At 39.5% G+C, this 26,467-nt stretch overlaps 1 long non-coding RNA gene across 1 annotated transcript in view; it reads right to left on the minus strand.

Annotated features, from left to right (window-relative positions):
* Nucleotides 1-13,644: 13,644 nt before the first annotated feature.
* Nucleotides 13,645-26,467, minus strand: part of LOC149123421 (uncharacterized) — a 44,142-nt gene continuing 31,319 nt past the window's right edge. The window contains exons 2-3 of the long non-coding RNA XR_016216016.1: nt 20,406-20,461; nt 13,645-13,721 (exon numbers count right to left, since the gene is read on the minus strand). This is a non-coding gene — a long non-coding RNA (uncharacterized LOC149123421). The remainder of the gene's footprint in view (nt 13,722-20,405; nt 20,462-26,467) is intronic.

The following is a 26,467-nucleotide window of genomic DNA, read 5'->3' on the forward strand; positions in this document are numbered from 1 at the left end:
TTTGCTTGATTTCTTACTAAATATGAACAAACAAGGAAAATTGTGAACATATTTCTATGTTTTATATTTTAAAAATCATGTGTTGGCATAATATGGTGGAACATTAGTTTAGGTTTTGCTCTACTTATTTTTTAGCCTCTGCATTTCAAGAAGCGCATTTGATGTTATTCCCTAGCTCAGGGGCATGGGTAGGTCAGAAGGCAGACTTTGCCTTCTCCTGTCTTTTGTGAAACAGTTTGGAGGGCAGAGAAGATAAAGAGATGCTTCTCATAGTAGGAGAAAAGAGATGCAAAATCTGCAAGCAGAAAGCAAGTTGCCTGGTATATCCTAGAAGCAGGATCCTAAGCACCATCCTCTTGGTCCTGAGTGGCAACAGCTCCATTGTTTGAGCATGGTTCATAAACCTCAGAACAATAAGATTCCAAGAGCACATAAGGACATGAGCAACAGGCAACTCCAAGATGACCAGTGTGCACTTAGGAGTGAATCAGAGAATGTTCTCAAAAATGTTGTTGTACATAAGGTTTTCTCCCTCCCTAGGACCTAAGACCTTGGAGAAGACACAGAGAATGCCAATAATAACTTGCTTTGTGGGGTGAGGGCTCAAATTCTGTTTCACAGGATTTAAGGAAAATAAAGAAATGGAAAGGAATTAAAACTGCTACAATACTGATATTTCCCAAACCTTTATAAATGCTACACAATTTTTAAATCACTGCTGTTTGGAGGAAGAGTCAGACTATAGCTTCTCTCCACTCAAAACACACACACACACACAGAGAGAGAGAGAGAGAGAGAGAGAGAGAGAGAGCCTTGCATATCACAATGACTTTTAAAGTCTATTGTAATACTCAGTGAAATCTCTGAATAGGCAAACCACACCTAAAACCATTTCAAAAGAAAAGCATTATGGATTTAATACCTCATTAATAAAACCACAGTAACTTTAAGTGGCTCTTGTTTTTCATCTTTCTTGTCAAGCTATCAGGGTTACCCAATTTCTTTTTTTAAATAAATAAAATTTTAGCAGATAAACTTAAAAGTCAACTAAAAATTATTTGAATGTTTCAAGTTATCCAATCAATTTAGTAAAATCAGACACTTTTAACATCTAATTTCTACTTTGAGTTATAAATTATCTATACTTATGATTAAAGGGAGGAGAATAATGTAAAATATCTACTACTAAAATCTGTGTGTGGAATAGCTATTGCTTCTATCAACATGTTTTCAAAAAGTGAAAACAAATTTTGAAAAGTTATCTTGATATGTGTACGTAAGAATCAATTTAGCCTACAAATTCCTACTCATAACTTACTTTTATTTGTAGTTTTCTTTTAGATTCCGACATGTATTGAAATAATTTTTTTTTACTATAACAGTTCTCAACTAGCAGATAGTGTTATCTGAATGATGATTTAATTTTCTTTTTTATAGTTTCATGATTTCCAAATTTGGGAAAAGCAAAACCAGGAAATGATTTGCAGAGACCACCATTCTGGACTTGAGGAAGAGAGCCTTCTGGAGTCTGGAGCCATTGGAATTCCCAGCCAATGACTGGGTATTTTTAGTTCTGTTCCAATGGGAGCTTTATTTAGTCTCACTTGAGAAAAATATTGGGGATGAGTCTCAGGAATAAAAGAGTAGGGAGTAGCGATGCCAGATCACTATTTAAGATAGTGGCAAGTGTGGAAAATGCTCCAATTAGATGAATTTATGTTTCATTGTTTGTCAGATACACAATTTATAGAGAATTCTTGACATTTTGTGACTTTTTTGTTCTTATTGTTGACTGAAACAATTAGAGGCTGTTTGGAAAATCCAAGTTAAAGTTTATTCAGCTAGTCAAATTGAGCATTTAAACCTGTAAACAAAGAGCCGAATGTTTGAGTTGTTCATTCTTCAGCCCTGAGTTTGGTTACAGGTTTTTACAAGGTGAGTCATTTTTAAAACAATACAAATTGATATGTGGTTATCACACTGAAAATTGAATCCATTATTGGAAACTTAAGAATATCAGGAAGGTTAACAGATTTCAATATTGGTTAAGGAGGTATATTACATTCCCACAATCATTCCCATATTCTATGTGATATCTGTGCAGGTGGGGCAAAAAAAATGGAAACATTAATTTCCCCACAGATGTTGTCCTAACATACAAAGTACTCCTGATTAAGGATGAGTAGAAGTTTCCTTGGTCAGGGTTAGAGTTTCTTGAAAGGTCATGTTACCTAGGACCACCTGCAAGACATCTTCACAATATGGACAGTATTCTGGCTGACTTAGCCATCTGTAGTTACCATTCCACTATTAAGTCCACATTATCATTACTTCAGATATAACTAGATGCTGTTATGATCTGAATTGTTGTCCTCCACCTCCAAAACGGAAATCCCAGCTCTCAGTATTTAAGAATGCAACTTTACTTGGAAATTAAGTTAGTTTTAAAGGGTAATTAAGTTAAAATGATATTGTTTAGTGAGGCCCTAATCCAATATGACCAGTGTCCTTTCAGGAAAAGGAAGTAATACCAGAGATGCACACCCATACAGAAAAAAGACCATGTGAAGATGTAGGGAGGAGGTGGCCATGTACTAGCCAAGAAAAGAGGATTTAGAATGAACCTAAACCTGCCAACACTTTGATCTTAGGTTTCAGAACCGTGAAAAAAAAATCATGTCTGTTTAAGCAATTCAGTCTGTGATATTTTGTTATAACAGCTTTAGAAAACTAATAGAGATTCACTCTGGATTACATGGAAAAAAATTCTCCCTGCCTCTTTTTGTGGGAAAGGATATGCCTAAACTCAGCTTCCCCTCAGATTAGGGGTACCTTTTAAATGCATGATGGAATGTAATTTCCTGTGAGACCCGAGATCTCCATGTGCTGAATATCTGACTTTCATAAATAGCTGGGTGCTTAAGTAGCCCTCAAGGCCCTTCCTCATGATTATTCTCTAAGCAGTTAGTATAACAAATAGACTTGGACCCAGATCTCCTCTCTGTGGGATTTCAGAACAACTGGGGATCTATGTCTTCTCTTATTGCTTCTTAAATTGTGAATTTTCCTAATTAAATCTATTCCTTAATCCATATCATTTGTCATTGTGTAATTCATGAAGAATTATCTTGTTTAATAATTACTAGAAGGAAATCTTTGGGACAAAAAGGATCCACTTGCTTTTTTTCAGATGCTAGTGAGAAAGAAGAGAGAAAAGGACAACTTGTTTCCTATCATTCATTTATTCATTGACTTATTCACTCAAATCAAAATGTACTGAATATCTTATCATGTATTAGACACAGTTTTAGATACTGTTAATAATGAAATGATCTAGGCATTATTTCAGTCTGGCAGTAGAGACAGATTTGTTTCCAGAAAATTATAATGCCATGGGATAGGCATACATTTGATATATAATATAATATGATATAGAATGACACTGTAGCATCCTGGCAGGGGAGAAAGACTTGTTTCCATACCATTACAGTACCATGGGATAGGCATGTATATAATATAATATAATATAATACAATATAATATGGAATGGCACTATGTGAGTACTCTATAAACAACAGAAACCTAATGTGATTGACTTATGCAAAGGAACTTATTGAGAGACTTGAAAGCTCATGGAATCTCTGGAGTGAGGCCAGAACTAAGTCATTTTTGGAGGCAGAGAAGCAGATGCTGCTATTTAGATGGACTGAAAGTCACTGTGCTCCAGACTCCATGGAGAACAAATCTGATGGACCTGGTTTGGGATAACAGGGCTTCTCATTACATTCCTGTAAGAAAATATAAATTGGGGAAGACCTCATTCCTCAAAAGGAAATTTGATAATGAGAAAGGTAAAAGGAATAACGAAAGGCCCCAAACAATAAATGATCAGTGCAGGAAACTTCTTCTAGCTAAGTGAAATGAAGACATCTTTTATTGAAGTAACATTTTAAATAACTCTTCAAAAGTAGGTAGAAGTTTATTAGATCAAGAAGGTGAAAATGGCATTCCATTTGGAGAAAACAGCTTATGCGAATGAAACACGGGTGTGAAAGGACAGGGCAGTGTGGCTTGAGTGAAGAATGAGAATTTTTTTTAAAGATTGATTTATTTCAAAGGCAGAGTTAGAGAGAGGAAGAGGTAGAGGCAGTGAGACAGAGCAAGAGCGAGAGGGAGATATATTTTCCATCCACTGGTTCACTCCCCAAAAACCACAACGGCCAGGGCTGAGACAGGTCAAAGTCAGGAGCGGAACTTCATCAAGGTCTCCCATGTAGGTCAGGGACCCAGGTACTTGGGCTATCGTTGGCTTGCTTTCCCAGTCACAATATCAGGGAGCTGGATCACAAGTGGAGCAGCCAGGACTCAAACCAGCACCCATACGGGATGCTGGCATTACCAGTGGTGGCTTAACCCACTGTACCACAGGTGCCAGCATTGAAGAATGAGAATCTGAGAAACATAGTTGGTCATGCAGTCCAGATTGGCTGTCAAAGTGACTCTAAGTGTACTGAAGCATGGAGAGCGAGTGGGATGAGAAATTATTATAAAGGTGAATACAAGTTTGGTAGAAGAAAGAGTGGCAAGAGGGGCCTCTGAGCCAAGATAATTATTTTAGAGCTCAAAATCACATTGGTGAAATGAGTCACTCTGGAGAAACTGAGACAGTGGTGATTGATTTGAGAATGTTCAGCAAGGTCTTTAACAGGTCATTTAGGAACTGGACAGGATGGTGGTAGCATGTAGTTTTTGACTAACTGATGTGTAGACATAATAGCCCAACCCCCTTGCACCAGAGGACAATGCTCTAGTGCAATCCACTTGTCAAGGTTCTAATTTTCTTCTGAAACCCTAGCTCTACTCAGCATTTTCCCTTGCCCTATGCTGCACTGTACTTCATGTTTCATGACAAAATCTAAAACCTTAACATTCAAATTAGACACAAAGAAATAAACACTATAGAAATCATCCAGAAAAATAAAAGAAAAAGAATAATGAATTCATTAATTTGAATCTTATTATATTTACATCATGAGTTACGTAAGGGACCAGTGAGAATAAAAGGAATTAACAATTGAGCTAGGGGATGACTATCTTTTAGTCTGAATAAACCCAGGTGCAATCACCACTAAAATTATACAAACAAATAAAAATAAGAAATTCTTTCCCCCTACAGAAAATATTTCCTACAGACTATTGGATTCCTCACATATAATTTCATATTTAATATAAACCAACTTCCACTTCTGATTTACAGAATAATGTATCAGAAGAGTTCTTCATATTTGCCCTTATGTGTTCTAGGAAGATGTAATTCTAGACAAAGGGGGAGAAAAACGATCCATTACAAAAATAACCTTCCATCCAAGAAAGAATGACTCAGCAAAGGTTTAGTCAAATAAATGTGTGGTCAATTCAAATACACTTGAATAACAGCACAGATACAATAATCAAGTTTATTCATGCTGTCAGCAAATCATTGTTGTCAAACATAAATATCTACAGCGGTATTGCTAGAAAATGGTAGACAAATTATAATGTAAGTAGAAAAAATTCTCTCTTCAAACATCTACAAAGCAAAATTTGAAATAACAGGATTCTGACTTACAAATATTTAATTCATTGTTTAAAACTCTTAACAAGTAGATGACAATGTGGTGTAGTGGGCTAAGCCTACACCTGCAGCACCAGCAGCCCATATGGGGCCTGGTTCTAGTCCTGGCTTCACCTCTTCTGATCCAGCTCTCTGATATGCCCTGTGAAAGCAGTAGAGGATGGTCCTAATGCTTGGGCCCCTATGCCCACATGGGAGACCTGGAAGAGGCTCCTGGTTCTTGGCTTAGGATTGGGTTGTCTCAGCTCCGGCTATTGTGGCCATTTGGGGAGTGTATCAGCAAATGGAAGACCTCTCTCTCTCTCTCTCTCCATATATATATATATATATATATATATATATATATAGACTGTCATACTTAACCAGTTTTTATTCCTTCATTAATTTATTCTTTTTTAAAATTTATTTATTAATTTGAAAGAGTTACAGAGACAGAGAGGTCTTCCACCCACTGGTTCACTCCCCAAATGGCCACAATGGCTGCAGCTGGGCCCATCTGAAGTCAGGAGAAAAGAACTTCCTCCAGGTCTCCCACATGGTCTCCCACTGCTTTCCTAGGCCATAGCAGAGAGCCGGATCAGAAGTGGAGCAGCCAGACTCAAACCGGCACCCATATGGGATGCCAGCACCACAGGCAGCAGCTTTATTTGCTGTGCCACAGCATGGGCCCCAGCCTTTCTCTCTGTCTTTCCCTCTCTCTGTTTGTAACTCCACCTCTCAAATAAATGAATATAATCTTTAATAAAAAAAACTCTTAACAAGAAGAAATATTGTTCATAAAACAAGTGAAGAATCAAAAGCAATAGGAAGAATTAGTTGTTGAAGTTACAGTGATAAAATATCTTGAGGGAAAATGAGTGCTCCATTTTAAAAAAGGCAATGGAAGGCCGGCACCGTGGCTCACTAGGCTAATCCTCCACCTAGCGGCGCCGGCACACCAGGTTCTAGTCCTGGTCGGGGCGCCGGATTCAGTCCCGGTTGCCCCTCTTCCAGGCCAGCTCTCTGCTCTGGCCCAGGAAGGCAGTGGAGGATGGCCCAAGTGCTTGGGCCCTGCACCCCATGGGAGACCAGGAGAAGCACCTGGCTCCTGCCTTCGGATCAATGCGGTGTGCCACCCGCAGCGCGCCAGCCGTGGCGGCCATTGGAGGGTGAACCAACAGCAAAGAAGACCTTTCTCTCTGTCTCTCTCTCTCTCACTGTCCACTCTGCCTGTCCAAAAAAAAAAAAAAAAAAAAAGGCAATGGATGCAAAAGCATTGTGTTCAACTATAAAACACTCTTCAAGTGTGCTCTAAAAATGTAAAGTTTCATTATTTTTATGTAGTACATATATAGTATATTGAAGAGATAATGCTGAATTTGGAGTTAAAAGATCTAGATTTACTTCCTAACCTTATGCAGAAAGAATTCTAGTCAATGTAATGCAGCATTCTAACTATGAGACAGAAACACTCTCAGGCATAGATCTTGCCTTTAAGTAACAGGTATACAAGCACTATTTGTTATAGTCAAGGAATTTGGGGTAAAGGGACAACTACTGCAAATGTATAGTTTCTGTTTCAGAATGTAGGGGAATATATTCATAGTCTAGAAATTATAGCTAGTTGTTAATTTCTTCAACAGATTATTATACATGGTTCATGAATCTTCAGTTAATAAAATGTGATCACTAAGAATTAGGAAGGATTTTTGAAAACAACACCATTTCTGTTTTCTGAAGGACTTTTAGGTATGGGTAATAGCATTTTTATAGAACATATATTCCTTTTTTAAAAAGATTTATTTATTTATTTGCAAGGCAGAGTTACACAGAGAGTGGAGAGGCAGAGAGAGAGAGAGAGAGAGAGAGAGAGAGAGAGGTCTCCCATCCACTGGTTCACTCTTCAATTGGCTACAACTTCCGGAGCTGTGCTGATCCGAAGCCAGGAGCCAGGTGCTTCTTCCAGGTCTTCCATGTGGGTCCAGGAGCCCAAGCACTTGGGCCATCCTCCACTGCCCTCCCGGGCCACAGCAGAGAGCTGGAGTGGAAGAGGAGCAACCGGGACTAGAACCCGGCACCCATATGAGATGCCAGTGCCGCAGGCGGAGGATTAACCAAGTGAGCCACAGCGCCAGACAGGAGCTGCTGATCTTAAAATATCAGCTGAGATTCCCCCAAATTTGTACTTTCATTGGCTTCTCTATTTTTTAAATTATTGTTTTCTTCAAAAGCTAGAGTGAAACACACACACACAGAGAAACACACACACCTTTCATCCACTGGGTCGTCCTCTAATGCCCGCAACACCTGGGGTTTGGCCAGGCTGAAGCCAGAAGCCCAGAACTCCATCAGGGTCTCCCACAGGGGTGGCAGGAACTTAGGTCATCATCTGGCATCTTCTCAGGCACATTAGAAGAAAGCTGGATTGGAAGTGGAACAGCCAAGACTTAAAATGACACTGTGATATGGGATCCTGCCTTGCAAGTGGTGGCTTAATCCACTGTGCCATAACATCTATCTCCAGCTTCTCAGTTTGGCATAAACATTCATCATCTCTCTAGCTGCTCATAGCTGTTCTCTCCACATTTCTTGTCCCATTGCTGTCATCTCATTCTTCAACAAAGCTACCCCCTCTGGCTTGGCTGAGCAATTTCTTTCCGTCCTTTAATGTTTGGCATCAGCTGAAGTTGGGCTTCTATGTGGGGCTGGAAGTGGGAGCAGGAGGCAGTCTGCCTACATTCCATAGGCAAATACTTATTAAGGCAGCTTCCCAAACACAGGCAGTGCACAGTGCACAAGGTATTGTGGTAGTTTTCTAAACCACATCACCAGAAAATTCTAAGCTGGTTGATCAGTGGGCAAATAAAACTCTAGGGATTTGTTCTGAATTACTGTGGGCTCCAGGCTGTAAATTTTTTCCTGTCTCACTAACTTCTCTGATAAGAACTGAGATAAAAGATTGGAAAGTATATGGTTGGCAAAATTTTGAATAACAGAAAATTATGAGAGAATAGCTAATGAACTGATTGATGTAATTGATAGGTTTAAATAATGAGTCCAAAATGAGCACAGTGAAATTTAACAGGCATCAAAGTAAAATATTACATTGAGATTCAAAAATTTAGATGAATGTGTAAAGATTAGGAGATTCCTGGATGTGATAGTTAATTTTCTGTTTCAACGTGGCTTGCCTGCAGTTCCTGGTTATTCAATCAAATACTAATCTAGTTGTTGTTATGAAGGGATTCAGTGGATGTGTGAAAACGTATGATCAAAAGGAGATTATTCCAGATAATCTGAGTTGGCCTGATTCAATCAGTTGTAAGCCTTTAATAATGGAATTGAAGTTTCCCTAGGGTAGAAAAAATTTTTACATTTGGAAAGTAACTTCAGTTTAACCCAGAGAGCTCCACCTTGCTCTTTCTGGTTGCCTGCTTTATAGCTTTTTGCCTTGCTCAGCCAGGCCCCATAATCATGTAAGCCAGTACATTGCAATAAACCCATATATTACTGGTTCCTCTTTTTTTCTGGCTGAACCCTGGCTGATACACACAATAATTTAGGGATATTAGGTGAGAAATGCTTCAATTTCCTCTGAGTTAGTTTTGCCATCAATTTGAGGTGGTGCCAAACCAACACGGTCTTAGAAACAATATGCACAAGTCTTCATGTTCAGTAGAGTAGGCAAAGATTCATATGGGGCAGTCCATTTCAGGATTGTTGTATCCCACTCCAACTGCCATAACACAGACTTACACGAAGACTACTATCAGGAAGTCATTTTTGGTTTAAGGTAAGTTAAGAACTTTTTTTTTTAACTTTTATTTAATGAATATAAATTTCCAAAGTACAGCTTATGGATTATAATGGCTTCCCCCCCATAACGTCCCTCCCACCCGCAACCCTCCCTTTTCCCACTCCCTCTCCCCTTCCATCCACATCAAGATTCATTTTCATTTCTCTTTATATACAGAAGATCAGTTTAGCATACATTAAGTAAAGATTTCAACAGTTTGCTCCCACATAGAAACATAAAGAGAAAAATACTGTTTGAGTACTAGTTATAGCATTAAATCTCAATGTACAGCACACTAAGGACAAAGATCCTACATGAGGAGTAAGTGCACAGTGACTGCTGTTGTTGACTTAACAAATTGACACTCTTGTTTATGGCATCAGTAATCACCCTAGGTTCTTGTCATGAGCTGCCAAGGCTATGGAAGCCCCCTGAGTTCACTGACTCTGATCATATTTAGACAAGGCCATGGTCAAAGTGGAAGTTCTCTCCTCCCTTCAGAGAAAGGTACCTCCTTCTTTGATGACCCATTCTTTCCACTGGGATCTCACTCACAGAGATCTTTCATTTAGTTTTTTTTTTTTTTTTTTTCCCAGAGTGTCTTGGCTTTCCATGCCTGAAATACTCTCATGGGCATTTCAGCCGGATGCGCATGCCTTAAGGGCTGATTCTGAGGCCAGAGTGCTGTTTAGGACATCTGCCATTCTATGGGTTTGCTGTGTATCTCACTTCCCATGTTGGATCATTCTCTCCTTTTTTGAATCTATCAGCTAGTATTTGCAGACACTATTCTTGTTTATGTGATCCCTTTGGATCTTAGTCCTATCATTATGATCAATTGTGAACAGAAATTGATCACTGGGACTAGTGAGATGGCATTGGTACATGCCACCTTGATGGGATTGAATTGGAATCCCCTGGTATGTTTCTAACTCTACCGTTTGAGGTAAGTCAGCTTGAGCATGTCCCGAATTGCACATCTCTTCCCTCTCTTATTCCCACTCTTATATTTAACAGTGATCACTTTTCAGTTAAGTTTCAGCACTTAAGAAGAATTGTGTATTGATTACAATATTCAACCAAAAGTATTAAGTAGAACAAACAAAAAAATACTAAGAGGGATAACATATCAAGTTGCTCATCAACAGTCAGGGTGAGGGCTGATCAAGTCACCGTTTCTCCTAGTGTTCATTTCACTTTAACAGGTTTCCTTTTTGGTGCTCAGTTAGTTGTCACCTATCAAGGAGAACAAGTGGTAATTGTCCCTTTGATTGGCTTATTTCACTCAGCTAATGTTTTCCAAATTCCTAACAGGGATCACTTTTCAATTAAAATTTAAACACCTAAGAATAATTGTGTGTTAATTACAGAGTTCAACCAATGGTACTAGAACCATTGGTACTAGAACTTTATAAGAAAGAATTGTATAAATAATATCATAAGCTGTCTTGTATGACATAGTGAACCTAACCATGGGTAATTAAGCAGGAACTGGTGTCATCTGCCAGGAATACTACATTAAATGATGTAAAAAGTTTCCTCTTTATTCTATGATTCTATAAGTTTATTTCTGATAACTATACCTCTATGGTATATCAGTAAAAGTCCTTTATCCTTTTAGTTCATGCCATTACATGTACTGCATATCTTCTGACAGCATTTCAAAATCTACCGCAGGCTATTCTGTGCTCCAGGATTCTAAGCCATATGGGCGACACCAGTGAACTTCCTTGCTCTCCAGTTTCTCTCTAGGCTTGACTGAAAGGCTCCAGCAGGAGGTATGAAAGGCAGGCAGAGAATGAGGTGGGAACCCTCTCTGGGTGTGTTTTGTTTTTGTTTTTGTTTTTGCCCGTTATTCTTCTGCTAGAGAGCTTTCTTTGCATACCTTCTGCTCATTCCAGGAGCCACTACTACCCTGTACCCTTTAGGACCGAATTGCAGTGATGCCATTGCTTTCACTTGCCTAGGAGAAACTCTGCAGTTTCTCTAAATCCTGTCTGTACCTTTAGAAATAGTCCCTTCATTAATTCTTCTCAAATGACTCAATTTAAAGGTGTAATTTGTTTCTTCTCAAAACTTTAACTGATAATTCAAGCAGCTAAGCACATCAATATTTCTATGTTCTATGTAGAGCCAACTCTTCAAATGAGCTCCCCAGACTTTTAGGATAAATGTGTGTATGTGGGCAGGGGTTGGGGGTAGAAATATCCTTCAAAATAGTAAGATTTTAAAAATGTAAAAATCTTTGTCAAAAAAAGACTCTAGTAAAAATAATCGAGACTAAGATCAATAACAGTCATTCCATCCCCCAAACTAAGGTCCTCTTCCTCTGGAATCGCATAGTTCTCAATTTCTATATATTGTTCTTATTTGCAGCAAGCATTTTTTCTTTTCTTCTTTCAGAAGGATATATTTTCTAATTTACATAAATTTTCATAATGGATATTATGACTACTTAGAGAAAAGGCTTCTCAAATGTTCTTGGAACACATACAGAACAGATATGTATGTATTTCCTGGAGGTCTGGAGGACAGCAAGACATTTCTTTGAAGTCTTCGGTCTGATAATTAAAAATTTTGAAATTTACTACATATACTATAGCTGTTCTAAAATAAAGATGTTTTCTATTACTTGTTATTGTCATTTTCAATAAATTTGGTACTCAAGGAATTGCAATGTTTTGACCATATAATTCAATATTTCCCCAAAATTGTTTTGAAAAGCATGGAATAAAAATTTTCTTATATTTTCAGCTTACTGTTATTAAGAGGCATGTGGATAAGAGTTTGAGGACTTTGGTACTAGATCATTCAAGTTCAAAACCCAGTAGCCCTATGGAGTATCAGTTTTGTGATGCTAAGCAAATTGCCTTATTTCTCTGGGCTTCCAGTTTCACATTTACAGAATGGAGAAAGTAGTCACCTATAACCTATTTTAAGTTGGATAAAACACTTAATGTAAAAAATGCTCAATTAGGTTATTGCATATTGTCATTAGGCATAACATAATCACTTCCATGTGAGGAAAAACAATCTCAGTTGAAGGGTGACATTGCCTATGCTTTTAAAAAGCAGACGCTTTCTTAAAAATCTGTTTCTACATTATCTGCCAAATTAATCAAACTTTTCATTTCTTCTTTCCAGTCTATTTACTGATGTTCACCACAACACTGAATGCTTACAGATAGTGGGATACTACTTAGAGCACCTGCGAACTTTGTTCCCACCCCTTGTATGCTTACAAAATGTCAGGAGTGCTTGTTTCCAAATCTTTTTGTGCCAGTTGTACTATTATTATAATTATGTAATTTAAACAATATGCAAATTGATTAACTATAAGCCATTGCGGCCAACTGGGGAGTGAACCAGTGGATAGAAGACCTCTCTCTCTGCCTCTCCTTCTCTCTCTCTGTGTGTAACTCTGCCTTGCAAATAAATAAATAAAAAACTGGGGAGTGAACCAGTGCCTCTCCTCTCTCTCTCTTTCTCTGCCTTGCAAATAAATAAATAAATCTAAGGCAAGTTACAGAGAGAGAGAGAGAGAGATAGAGAGAGATAGAGAGAGGTCTTCCATCTGATGGTTCACTCTCCAATTGGCCACAATGGCCAGAGCTGCACAGATCCAAAGCCAGGAGCCAGGAGCCAGGAGCCAGGAGCTTCTTTTGGGTCTTCCACATGGGTGCATGGGCCCAAGGACTTGGGCCATCTTCCACTGCTTTCCCAGGCCATAGCAGAGAGCTAGATCGGAAGTGGGGCAGCTGGGTCTTGAACTGGCACCCATATGGGATGCCAGTGTTTCAGGCCAGGGCGTTAACCCGATGGGCCACAGCACTGCCCATAAATATATATTTTTTAAAAAAAGGCACCATCTTACTTTTGATTCTTGTTAAAGTATTGGGGTTTCCATTAGAATAGCTGATATGCTATATCTACATAATTTTGGAGAGACTTTTTCCCATGAGATATTATTATCAATCTTGCCTATTATCATCAATACAATTTGTGAATCTATAACAGGAGGCAAAAGTTGACAAAATTAACACTTTTATGTGTATAAATATTTATAACTATATTCTAAGACTTCTCAGCAAGCAGCTCTAAAATTTGATTTTAGATTACATGAAGTCATTTAAAATTTACATGTGGGAGAGTTTTCAACTTACTTTGGTTTTTATTTTTCTTCAAGAGATCTTTATTTTGAATTCCTTTTATTCTTATTTTATGTTGATTCTTCTTTTTTTCTAAGATATATTCTCTTCTACTGGTTATTTTACTCAATTTTTTTCTTTCCAATTTATGTGATAAAAATGGTTTGATTTCATTCATTGGTACCTGAAAAAAAGATTTTGCTCATTTTATTTGTGACCTTTTAAAATAAAACAACAGGAAAATGAAAAATTCATATATTCATGACAAAAATACAAGCTTAATGCAATGGATCTAATTATTGCCTTTTTTCAAATCAAAATGACAGATGGTTTATTTCACTTTAGTGATCCATACGTTTTACAAAGAAAAATCTTTCAAAGTAATTATTCTGTCTTCTGAACTGTACAGCCAAGCATTAAAAGCAAATGTTATAAATAACATAGTAGGAGAATTTAACCAGTTTACTCTTGCACTGGTAAGTTGTCATGGTAATATCAGTTGTGTGAGCTAAAAAAAATGTTGATACTGCCTTACACATTTATGGAAAAGGAAAGTACAGAAAATCTTGTAAGTGGCTATAAGGACAATTTAAAAATAAACTTTCCCTAAAGTACTTTTCAGGAGTTATATAATTAACCTATTTTAATTAGGGCAATGAATTTCTGAGTAGTAGAAAAACATGCAGATTTTAAGAGAGAAAATTAAAAAGTGTTATAAAGGTAAATATTCATGATTTATATGTATTTTTCAGGGTAAATTATATTTGAAAGGTAATAAATTTTCCTTCATTTGCCAATTATTTGTCCAAGAAAAGTCAAGATTTTTATGAGTTTTTTGCTTATTCTTTTTCAGTATTACAAAACTGCCTCTATCCAAGACCAATTTATGGAATGCTTCAATCCTTTCTATGTAGTAGCAAAGACAATATAGCAGTGACCCAGGGGCCAGAACACACACAGACATAGAGCCATGTAATGACTTTTTAAAAACAGCTTTAAGAAAATATAATGCACATAGCCGAAATTAACCCATTTAAAGTATACAATTCAATGTTGTTTTAGAATATTCACAGGTTTGTACAAGTATAACCACAGTCAATTTAAGAATGTTTTTATCATGTCAAGAAAAAATTATAAATCCTTTAGCTATTACCTTCCCTATGGACCCTTCCTTATTCCCAATTCCGAGCAACCAATGTTTTGTCTCTATAGATTTCCCTGTGCTGGACTTTCATATGAATTCATTTATACTGTGTGTGTGTGTATGTGTGTGTGTGTGTGTGTGTGTGAGAGAGAGAGAGAGAGAGAGAGAGAGAGAATTATAAATCATTTAGCTATTACCTTCCCTATGTCCCCTTCCTTATTCTCAATTCCAAGCAACCAATGTTTTGTCTCTATAGATTTCCCTGTGCTGGACTTTCATATGAACGCAATTACACTCTGTGTGTGTGTGAGAGAGAGAGAGAGAGAGACAGACAGACAGATAGACAGGCTTCTTTGACTTAGCATTGTATTTTCAGGGTTGGCTTAAGTTGTAGTGCATATAACCATTTCATTTCTTCTTATGGCTAAATAATATTTCTTGCATAGATAAACTACATTTTACTTAAAATTCATTCACTGATAGACATTTGGGTTGTTTCAATTTTTGGCTATTATGAGTAATATTGCCATGAATATCTGTGTGTATGTCTCTGTGAGGACATCTAAGGACTTGCAGTGTGATTCTTCTTGTACAGTTGATAAATTCAGCAAATAAAAATATAAAATGCCAGTTAAATTTGAATTTGAGATAAGTGGTGAATTTTTTTAGTACATGTCACAAATTCTGCATGTTAATATATAAAACCATAATATACAATGTCTAGAAATCAACAAGTAAGTGATTACGTCAGTCATTCAGGGACCCCGGTAGAAAGATGCTTCAACATGTTGATACCAAGGTCTCCCTTAGCATCAATATCTAGAAGATAAAAAGGGAAAGAGCATGGATGGTCATGTGCAGAAAGAGTGTTCTGCTTATCTTTAGTTTGCTTTATTTGTTTTGTTTTGTTTTTTCTTCTTTAATAGGCCAGACTTGGAAGTGGCACATAGTACTTTCAACTATTTTACATTGGCTAAACCAGTCACTTGGTTACACTTCCTGAATTGCATAGCCAAGCATTAAAAGCTAAATGCTATAAATAAAATAGTAGGAGAATTTAACTGGTTTAACCAGGAAAACATAATTTACTTAGATATTTGGAATATAAAAATATGGACTTTGATGAGTGTCCTGCATTCTCTGGTCTAGGAGCATTATTATATATTATTGTCATTAAAAGATATTTAACTTTTCACTCAGAAATAACTAGCATTAAAGTTGAGTAGGCAGTGCAAGCTTCTGCAGACAGCAGTGTTTCCTGAATTTGGGTTTTTCTCTAAGTCAGCGGGAGTGGGCAGAACAACAGCCAGCTGTACCAAGTGTTAGAAAGCTTGGAAGAGAGAGAAGGTCTCTATTGCTGTTAAGGTCATCAAAGGATTATATAGTTCTTTTTTAATTTTTTAAAATTTTATTTTATATACAAGTTTCATATATATAGACATAGAAACATAATGATACTTCCCATCGCATCCTCCCTCCTGCCCATGCTCCAACCCTTATTCGTTCTCCTTCTGCCATTCCCTCTGCTAATTTTTATGAAGATCTATTTTCAGTTCTCTGACTTTCAAGTAAATAAATAAAAATAATTAAACATCTTAGAAAAGGAATTTAATTACAAGACTGCAGTCCACAGCCCAGCAATGTGTGTGTGGGGGGGGGGGGAGAGAGAGAGAGAAAGGTTTATAATTGTGGGTTCACTCTCCAAATACTCACAATGACTGCGGCTGGGCTGGGGCTGGGGCTGGGGCTGAGACTAAAAGCCAGGAATGAAATCCAGATTTCCCACGTTAGTGTCAAGAACCCAGTTACTTGAGCCATCACCAGTGGTTCCCCAAAGTTCTGCATTTATAGGAAGCTGAGCTGCGGAACAAACCTAGGTATGATATGGGTGTCTTTTTTTTTTTATTTTTATTTTTTGACAGGCAGAGTGGACAGTGAGAGAGAGAGACAGAGAGAAAGGTCTTCCTTTGCCGCTGGTTCACCCTCCAATGGCTGCCGCGGCTGGCGCACCGCACTGATCCGATGGCAGGAGCCAGGTACTTATCCTGGTCTCCCATGGGGTGCAGGGCACAAGCACTTGGGCCATCCTCCACTGCACTCCCTGGCCACAGCAGAGAGCTGGCCTGAAAGAGGGGCAAACCGGGACAGAATCCGGCACCCCAACCGGGACTAGAACCCGGTGTGCCGGTGCCGCAAGGCGGAGGATTAGCCTAGTGAGCCGCGGCGCTGGCCGATATGGGTGTCTTAAATACTAGGATAACCACCTACTGCAATTTCATGCTTTTTGGCTAGACCAGATGAGTGGATGAAGTCTAATTACAGGGTTAGAGAAGAATAGAGGTGGGGGAGATCTTGGAGGAAATCAAAGTTTCCCACTAATCCATGCTTGCCATAATATCTTCAAATTGTTCAACTACAGTGTTTATGGAAAACAACATGTATTTGCCTAAGAGTAAGAGGGTGTCATGTTTGGTATGTAACAGGAAGTGAACATCATTTCTTGGAAATGATAGAAAGAAGTTGGTACTCAAAATATCCTACAAAGGTACCAGAATTATTCAGTGGGAAATGATAGCTTTTTCAACAAAATATGCTGGGAAAATTGAATATCCACATATGAAAGAATGAAGTGAGACCTTACACTATAAGTTAACTCAAATGCAGCAGACATATCTGTAAGACCTAAACCTACGAAACTCTCAGACTTCATATTGGTAAATTTCTTGGATATGACCCTACAAGCATGGGCAATATGTACTCCTATAACTCAACAACAACCAAAAATTTTAATTAAAAATGAGCAAGAGACTTGAACAGTCATTTCTCTAAACAGGATAGACAAATGACGATAAAGCACATGAAAATATGCTCAGCATCAGTAATATTTAGGGAAATGCAAATCAAAACCACCATAGCATACCATCTCATATCCATCAGGATGCCTACTATAAAAAACAAAAAAATTACAGAAAAAAGTATTGGAGAAATTGGAACTCTTCTGTACTGTTGGTGGGAGAGGGGTGCAGTAACTTTGGAAAACACATGGCAGTTCCATTTTAAAAACTGGAATTGCCATATGATCTAACAATTCCACTTTTGATTGTATACCCAAAATAATTGAAAGCAGGGCTTTGAAGAGATATTTGTACACTTGTGTTTATAGCAGCATTATTTACAATAGTGAAAAGGGAGAGGCAACCCAGTGTGTATTGATGGATCAATGAATAAACAAAATGTGATAACACATAATTCAGTCTTAAAAAGGAAGAAAACTGTGATACATGGATGGACTTTGAAGGCATTATGGTACATGAAATGAGTCAATCACTAAAAGAAAAATATTGCAGGAAGATTCTACTTATGTGAGGTCCCTGGAGCAATTAAATTCATAGAGACTAAAAGTAGAATGTTATCTGTGAGGGGTTAGGAGATGGAAGAAATGGAGAGTTATTGTATAATAGGTATAGAGTTTCAGTTTTGCAAGATAAACTGTCTACAAACAAGTTACCATGGAACATTTCCACCTAAATGTTGTCATAAAATTAAGTATTTTTTTGCTAGTTCCCAATATCCTGGAATCTCTTAGAATACTTTTTGGTTTCCTTTTATGCCTAGGCTACACATAGGTGGGGTCCTTTCTCATATTTACCATATAGGTTTTATCTACCAGCTGCTGGACATTGGGAGGATACTCATGAATCTGAGTATTATCTTAATCTCAAGTGGTAAAGGGATTCAGAAGTGGGGCAGGGACTGCATAACACAAGATCCCAAGAGCCCAAAAGGGAAAAAGCAGGATAATCTGATGAAACTGATGCCCCTCCGTCTCTATCTGCCCAAGGACAAATTGTGAGATTTAGGTGAAGCTCACTTTTTTACTGCTGATAGTAATCTCATTGCTAATTATAGGATGTGGTAATTACAGTAATAGGGAAGGCACTAAATTTGAGGGACTTAGAAAATAGAGAAAAGTTTTTAATTTATATAAACATTTTCTTCACAGTTTACTTCTTGAATCTGTATTGAGGTTTTATTCATTAATTCAATTAACATCTATTGAGAGCCTACTATGTACTAGGAATTGTTCTAATTGTTGGAGATAACAACAATGAACAATACAAATCAAAATCCTTGTTCTCCTGCAGTTTATATTTTATTGGAGGGAGAGTGACAGCAAGGAATATATTGTATTTTACATGGTGAGAATTCTGAGGGGAAAAATATAGCAGGGAAGGAAGATAGTCAAAGCTGTTACAGTAGGGTTTGTTTTTAGATGGAATGGTTACAGATTTAGAAGGTGTTGAAGGAAGGATCCTTTGAAAAGAAGACATTTGAACAAAGATCTGAAGGAGGGAAGGAGGGAAGGGGAGGGAGCCACACAGATATCCAGGTACAAGGGTGTTCCAAGCAGAGATTAGAAAAGTGGGAGCTGGTGCTGCGGCTCAATAGGCTAATCCTCCGCCTTGTGGCACCGGCACACCGGGTTCTAGTTCCAGTCGGGGCACCGGATTCTGTCCCAGTTGCCCCTCTTCCAGGCCAGCTCTCTGCTGTGGCCCCGGAGTGCAATAGAGGATAGCCCAAGTGCTTGGGCCCTGCACCCCATGGGAGACCAGGAGAAGCACCTGGCTCCTGGCTTCGGATCAGTGAGGTGCGCCGGCCGCAGCCGCCATTGGAGGGTGAACCAATGGCAAAGGAAGACCTTTCTCTCTGTCTCTCTCTCTCTCTCACTGTCCACTCTGCCTGTCAAAAAAAAAAAAAAAAAAAAAAAAGTGGGTATATGCCTGTGGCTCCTGAGAACATTGCTGAGCCCAGAGTGCCTAGAATGGTGTACGAGAGACAATAGTAACAGATGGTATCAGAGAAAAAGAACAAACCAACCAACCAACAAACCAGTGTGGCCAGACCACACATCCCATCCACTGAGCAAGACATTGCAATGACTTCAACTCTGTGTGAGATGGAAAAGTCACCAAAGGATTTCAAGTAAAGGAGTGACTGGAAATGACTTGCATTTACAGAATTACCTACCCCTACTACTGATGTCAGAAGACATCATGAGGTTAATAATTTTTTTTTTTTTACCAGAACATCACGTAAGTTTATTTCAGATGTAACAGCAATTGACAAGTTTAATCTTTACTGCACCAAGTAAACTTAACCATTAAGTATTTTTTTAAAGTTATCCCCTCCAAAAAACTGAGGGAGCTTTTCTTTTTCCACCACCACATATCAAAGTTTCCCTAGTTCTCTTTTTGGAGGACTTTCAATTGATGAGTAACTGCCTTTGAGATACATTTCAGAACTTCTTTCCTCAAATAAAAACTAATCTGGACAAATTATATATTGCATAGATTTCTCTACAGATGCTTTTCTTTAGAACCAAAATGGAAATACCCTACAGTAAAATTTTAACTGTTTTGTTGTGGAGGTTAATAAAATTTAATAAGCATCTGTGACTCTATAAGCCAGATTGGTCTCTGCCTTTTATGTTTTAATATTTAGAGTCTCAGGCAGACTACCACTTAGGAGAAGATTGATGCCTGAGAATAGTCTTGTCTTCTCACAGTAGATTGAGTAAATATTTACTGAATTTTCAAAAAAATAAGAGCAGAAACAAGTTAATAATTACCTGTTTAAGAAATTCTGAGCATGTTGACTAAATACTAAGAGTCTATATAGCATGTTCTTTCTTGGAAAATACAATGATTTATTAAAAATATTTACCTGTGTGGTGATATTTCTCTGTTTTTGTCCCTTATTGTATTTTTCTGCTTCAATATCTGCAATATAAAAACATTTTTATAAAACTTAAAGTATTTTAAAGTTTCTTGTTAAAAAATTACTAGAAAACATTTAGAAGTTTAAGAATGACAGCTAGAAGCAGTTTATAATTTAAAATTACTAATAATGTGTTAAAAATAATTCCTTCACTGATAATTTTTAAAGGTACAATCTGGTACAAAAGATAATCTAAATATTTCAATCAGGCACTCTGAAATTGAGTTCATATGAAAGGGTTTCACAATAGTAGAGCTAATTTTAATAGTTAAAAATTTTCTGAGCTACAATTATCTATGTAAATAAATACCACTTATAAACTGAATACATTTAAACATAAAAGAGAATAATCTTTTATATTTTATAGGCTCATCCATATGTCACAGAGATACCAGAATTGATATAATTGAGTGATATAAGCATCTGAGAAATGTAGACTAGTATAATTAAATTGGGCTTTGAAATTTGAGAAAATAATTTTCAGTGAATTTTTAATGAATACATTTTGAATGAATCTTTTATACATTATATAGAATATATAATACAAACATAGTAAAATGTGTTTAATTTTTCCACAGTGCTTGAAATTTCTTAACTTACATATTTAGAAAAACAAGTCTTTGAAGACCTGATATAATAGGATAATACATTATGGTTTGTCAACTTAAGTATAGTACTAGAATTGTTAATTGTCACTGTAAACTGATTTATAATGCATTGTAAAAATTATTTTATATATTTTGCTAAATAAAGCATGCATGCATATGCTATATTCACATTTTATAGACTAAAGAATTTGAGTCAGGACAAATATATAGTAGTAAAAATTTTATATTTCCAAGAGGTTATAAGCTTATATGGTTAAGAGTAGTTCATGAATTCTGGGAGTCAGGGTAATGGCTCAAGAAATTAGGTTCTTGTCACTTATGTGGAAGAAGTATATTGCATTCCTGGCTTCAGTGTTGGCCCAGCCTTGGCTGGGCATAAGGGCATTTGGAAGGTGAATCAGCAGGTGGTGAGACCTGTCTGTTGTCTCTTTCTGTTTGTCTGTCTCTCAACACCGTTTTTTTTTTTTTTTTTTTTTTTTTTAATCAAAACGTTAGGAAAGAGGTCACAAGTTCTTTGTTAATTCTCACATTGTATGTATTATTTGATACATTTTATTCTTTCCCTTGCTGATAAGCTTTAGTATTAGGCAGCAGCCTCACAATTCTATGTTCTGCTTACTTTGGAAGCCAGCCCTTACAGAAACTTATGCCAGGTTGTTTGATACCTAAGTTTTCTGTGAAGGTAGAGAAATAACCGGCAAATTCTAAATAAAAATGCAAGAAATGCATGGTGACAAATATATTAATATCCCTATGCTTAAAGTTTATACATAGTTGATATAATTGTATACATTAGATTGCTCCTCAAGTCCACAATATCTTCTAGAATATGTTATCGCAAATGAAACTATTTCTGAGTTTGTTAAATGATCAGCTGGGGACTATGGATACTCATTATCAGAGATAGCACATGGATTTTTTAAAAATATTTATTTTATTTATTTGAAAGACAGAGTTACAGTGAGAGGTAGAGACAATGAGAGAGGTCTTCCATCAGCTGGTTCACTTCCCCAGATGGCCCCAATGGCCGGAGCTGCGCCAATCCAAAGCCAGGAGCCAGGAGCTTCTTCCAGGTCTCCCACGTGGGTGCAGGGGCCCAAGGACTTGGGCCATATCCTGCTATCCCAGGCCATAGCAGAGAGCTGCATCAGAAGAGGAGCAGGTGGGACTAGAACTGGCACCCATATGGGATGCCTGTGCTTCAGGCCAGGGTGTTAACCTGCTGCGCCACAGTGCCAGCCCCAAGCATGTGGATTTTTAAAAAAGACTTATTTGTTTATTTGAAAGTCAAGGTTAGAGAGAGGGAGGGAGGAAAGGAGGAAGAGAGGGAGAAGAGAGAAGGAAGGGGGAAGAGAAAGGAAGAGAGAGAGAGAAAGAGAGAGGGAGAGAGAAACTCCTCCATTTACTGGCTCATTCCCAGACGGCTGCAATGGCTAGGACTGAGCAATGCAGAAGTCAAGAGTCAAGAGCTTCATCCAGGTCTCCCATTGGCTGGCAGGGGCCCAAATACTTGGGCCATTTTCCTCTGCTTTTCCTAGGCCTTAGCAGACATTTGGATCAGAAGCAGAGCAGCGGGGACATGAGCCTGTACCCAGATGGGATGCTGGCCCCAACCATGTGGACTTTAAGTTAAATAGGCCTAAGTCCTAGTTCTGATTTTGTACATTTTTCATTAACTTGCTATGATAACCAAATGAGATTATCTAATTATTTAGCACAGTTTTTTTTTTTTTTTAAAGATTTATTTATTTACTTGAAAGTCAGTTACACAGAGAAGGAGAGGCAGGGAGAAAGAGGTCTTCCATCTGCTGGTTCACTCTCCAACTGGCCACAAAGCTGGAGCTGTGCTGATCTAAAGCTAGGAGCGAGGAGCTTCTTCCAGGTCTTCCAGGTGAGTGCAGGGGCCCAAGGACTTGGGCCATCTTCTACTGCTTTCCCAGGCCATAGAAGAGAGCTGGATTGGAAGTGGAGCAGCCGGAACTCAAACTGGTGCCCATATGGGGTGCTGGCACAGCAGGCGGTAGGTTTACCCACTACCTACATTGCCAGCCCCAGCACAGTACTTAAAACATATTCACGGTTTCATAAATGTTAGTTAGGTACTTTTAATTGTATAGTTTAATTGTTACATGAGATCTGTTAGTTTAGAGGACTTCAGATGCATTCTTTTTTTTTTTTATTTTGTTTAAATTTATTAAACTTTTATTTAACAAATATAAATTTCCAAAATACAGCTTTTGGATTACAGTGCCTTTTTCCCCCCATAACTTCCCTCCCACCCGCAACCCTCCCATCTCCCACTCCCTCTCCCATTCCATTCACATCAAGATACATTTTCAATTATCTTTATATAAAGAAGACCAATTTAGTATATATTAAGTAAAGATTTCAACAGTTTGCACCCACAAGAAACACAAAGTGTAAAGTACTGTTTGAGTACTAGCTATAGCAATAATTTACATTGTACAACACATTAAGGACAGAGATCCTACATGAGGAGTAAGTGCACAGTGACTCCTGTTGTTGACTTAACAACTGACACTCTTGTTTATTGTGGGGAGCAACCCGGACTGGACTGAGTTACTGGAATTAAGACTTATTCTAAGCCGGCGCCGTGGCTCAATAGGCTAATCCTCCACCTTGCGGCGCCAGCACACCGGGTTCTAGTCCCGGTTGGGGCGCCGGATTCTGTCCCGGTTGCCCCTCTTCCAGGCCAGCTCTCTGCTATGGCCAGGGAGTGCAGTGGAGGATGGCCCAGGTGCTTGGGCCCTGCACCCCATGGGAGACCAGGAAAAGCACCTGGATCCTGGCTCCTGCCATCGGATCAGCGCGGTGCGCCGGCTGCAGCACACCAGCCGTGGCGGCCATTGGAGGGTGAACCAACGGCAAAGGAAGACCTTTCTCTCTCTGTCTCTCTCTCTCACTGTCCACTCTGCCTGTCAAAAAAAAAAAAAAAAAAAAAAAAAAGACTTATTCTATGCATCTGCTTTCCCACAATATGGTGCTGAGAAGGGAGAGACGGCTTCTGCACAGCTGCCTCCAGTTCAACCAATAGGCAGCAGGACCTGCTCCTGATTGGAGGAGAGCAGCGTACTCGGCGTGTGGGCAGCCGAGTTAGGATTGGCAGAGGAGGACTATAAAGGAGGAGAGAGACGGCATGCACCAGAAACATCTAAGGGGAACACCTGTGCAGCCCCTGAGAGAGCCGGCCGGCGGTGTGCCGCTCCCCCGCGGAAGTGGGGAATGTGGCAGGGGGAACCGCCCTTCCACGGAGGTGGAAGGACCAGCAGCCAACCCGGGAAGAACCAGCAGCAAACCCGGGGAGGGCCGAGCAGACGAAAGAACAGCGCAGGGTCCTGTGTCGTTCCTCCACGAAGACGGGGAGCGACATAATGGTGCCGTGACTCGGATAGGAAACTTAGGAGGGAAGAAAAGGGAAGAAGTGGAAAATATCGGAGAGAGAGACTAGCAAACAGCCTAGGGAAAAGCTGGACGAAAAAGGTGCTGGAAGAAGCTATTGAAAGCCTAGGCATAGACTCAGATACGGACTACGGGGGGAAGCTGGGAGAAATCTCTAAGGTCGAAAGCGAAAGTGAAAGCTAGAACAAACAGACTCGGATACGGACTGTGGGGAGAAGCCAGGAGAAATGAGGGAGGAATATTGTTGGAAGAAAACTTAGGGAAACATACCGGGTAGAGAAAAATGTTAGGGAGGATGAAGCCACGAGTGCAGGCTGAGGCGAAGACGTAAGCCATCTTGGAATTCTTCAAGTCAGCCTGGGGAGCAAAAGGCGAAAATCTGGAACCAGAGGCGGAGACGTGGGCCGCCAGGTTGGAATTCGCCAGGTTAGTCCGGGGAACTTGGACTGAAGGCCGATGGCGGAAATGTGAGCTGGGGCTGTGTGACTCGCGGAGGCTGCCGCGCGCAGAGAGAGAGTGCGGGGCACTAATAGATAGGGAACCCGGGGCTGGCGCAAGGCCGTGGTGCGGACACGAAGGGCGTGGAGACTGCGGAGTGTGCGTGCGAAGCCGAGCCGCGCAGATGAGAGAAGCGCGGGCTGAAGCAGTGCAAAGCCTGGAAGCCCCCGCGGGGCGGCGAGGCGCCGAGAAGCAGCCTCGGGGCGGGCGCCGGGAAGCCGCAGGGATAAGAGAAACAGAAGTTTAGAAGTAAAATGAGAGAAATAGGAATGCTGGTAGATAGAAGTAAAATAGGAGAAATAGGAATGCCCGGAGATAGAGAAATAGAGAAAGGCCTCCCCACAACACAGCAATGAGAGAGCTTGGATTCGGTCTGCCTGATTAGGGCGATAAGCACCAGCAGGCAGCTTGACCAGAGTATGAGCTGCAGGTCACCGAAGATAGGCACGAATCAACACCAATAAGCCTCCCCACAATATGGCAATGAGAAGGCTTGGATTCGGTTTGCCTGATAGGGCTTGTAAGCACCTGCAGGCAGAGCAGAGCATGCGCTGCAGGGCACCGAACACAGGCACGCATCAGCGCCTAAAAACCTCCTCTCAACATGGCGAAGAGAGGACCCGGATTAGGTTTTCCTGATTGATAGGACTTGTAAGAACCTGTGGGCAACTCTAGCAAGCAGAGCAGAGTGTGTGCGGCGGGGCACCGAAGACAGGCGTGTATCAACGCCAAAAATAAAAAGAAAGGGGGATCTGTGGGGAGCAACTGGGAGCAACTCAGATTAGACTAAGTTACTGGAATTAAGACTTATTCTATGCATCTGCTTTCCCACAATATGGCGCTGAGAAGGGAAACAGCTTCTACACAGCTGCCTCCAGTTCAACCAATAAACTGTGGGACCTGCTCCTGATTGGAGGAGAGCAGCGTACTCAGCGTGTGGGTAGCAGAGTTGGGATTGGTGGAAGAGGACTATAAAGGAGGAGAGAGACGGCATGCACCAGAAACATCTAAGGGGAACACCTGTGCAGCCCCCGAGAGAGCCGGCCAGCGGTGTGCCGCTCCCCCGCGGAAGTGGGGAATGTGGCAGGGGGAACCACCCTTCCACGGAGGTGGAAGGGTCGGCAGCCAACCCGGGAAGAACCAGCAGCAAACCCGGGAAGGGCCGAGCAGACAAAAGAACAACACAGGGTCCTGTGTCGTTCCTCCGTGAAGAGGGGGAGCGACAGTTTATGGCATCAGTAATCACCCCAGGCTCTTGGCATGACTTGCCAAGGCTATAGAAGCCTTTTGAGTTTGCCAATTCTGATCTTATTTAGACAAGGTCATAGTCAAAGTGGAAGTTCTCTCCTCCCTTCAGAGAAAGGTACCTCCTTCTTTGATAGCCCGTTCTTTCCACTGGAATCTCACTCGCAGAGATCTTTCATTTAGGGTGTGTTTTTTTTTTTTTTTTTTTTTGCCAGAGTTTCTTGGCTTTCCATGCCT

The sequence above is a fragment of the Oryctolagus cuniculus genome, chromosome 11, assembly GCF_051225735.1.
Source record: "Oryctolagus cuniculus isolate XC-2025 breed Fujian yellow rabbit chromosome 11, ASM5122573v1, whole genome shotgun sequence".
NCBI classification, from domain to species: domain Eukaryota; kingdom Metazoa; phylum Chordata; class Mammalia; order Lagomorpha; family Leporidae; genus Oryctolagus; species Oryctolagus cuniculus.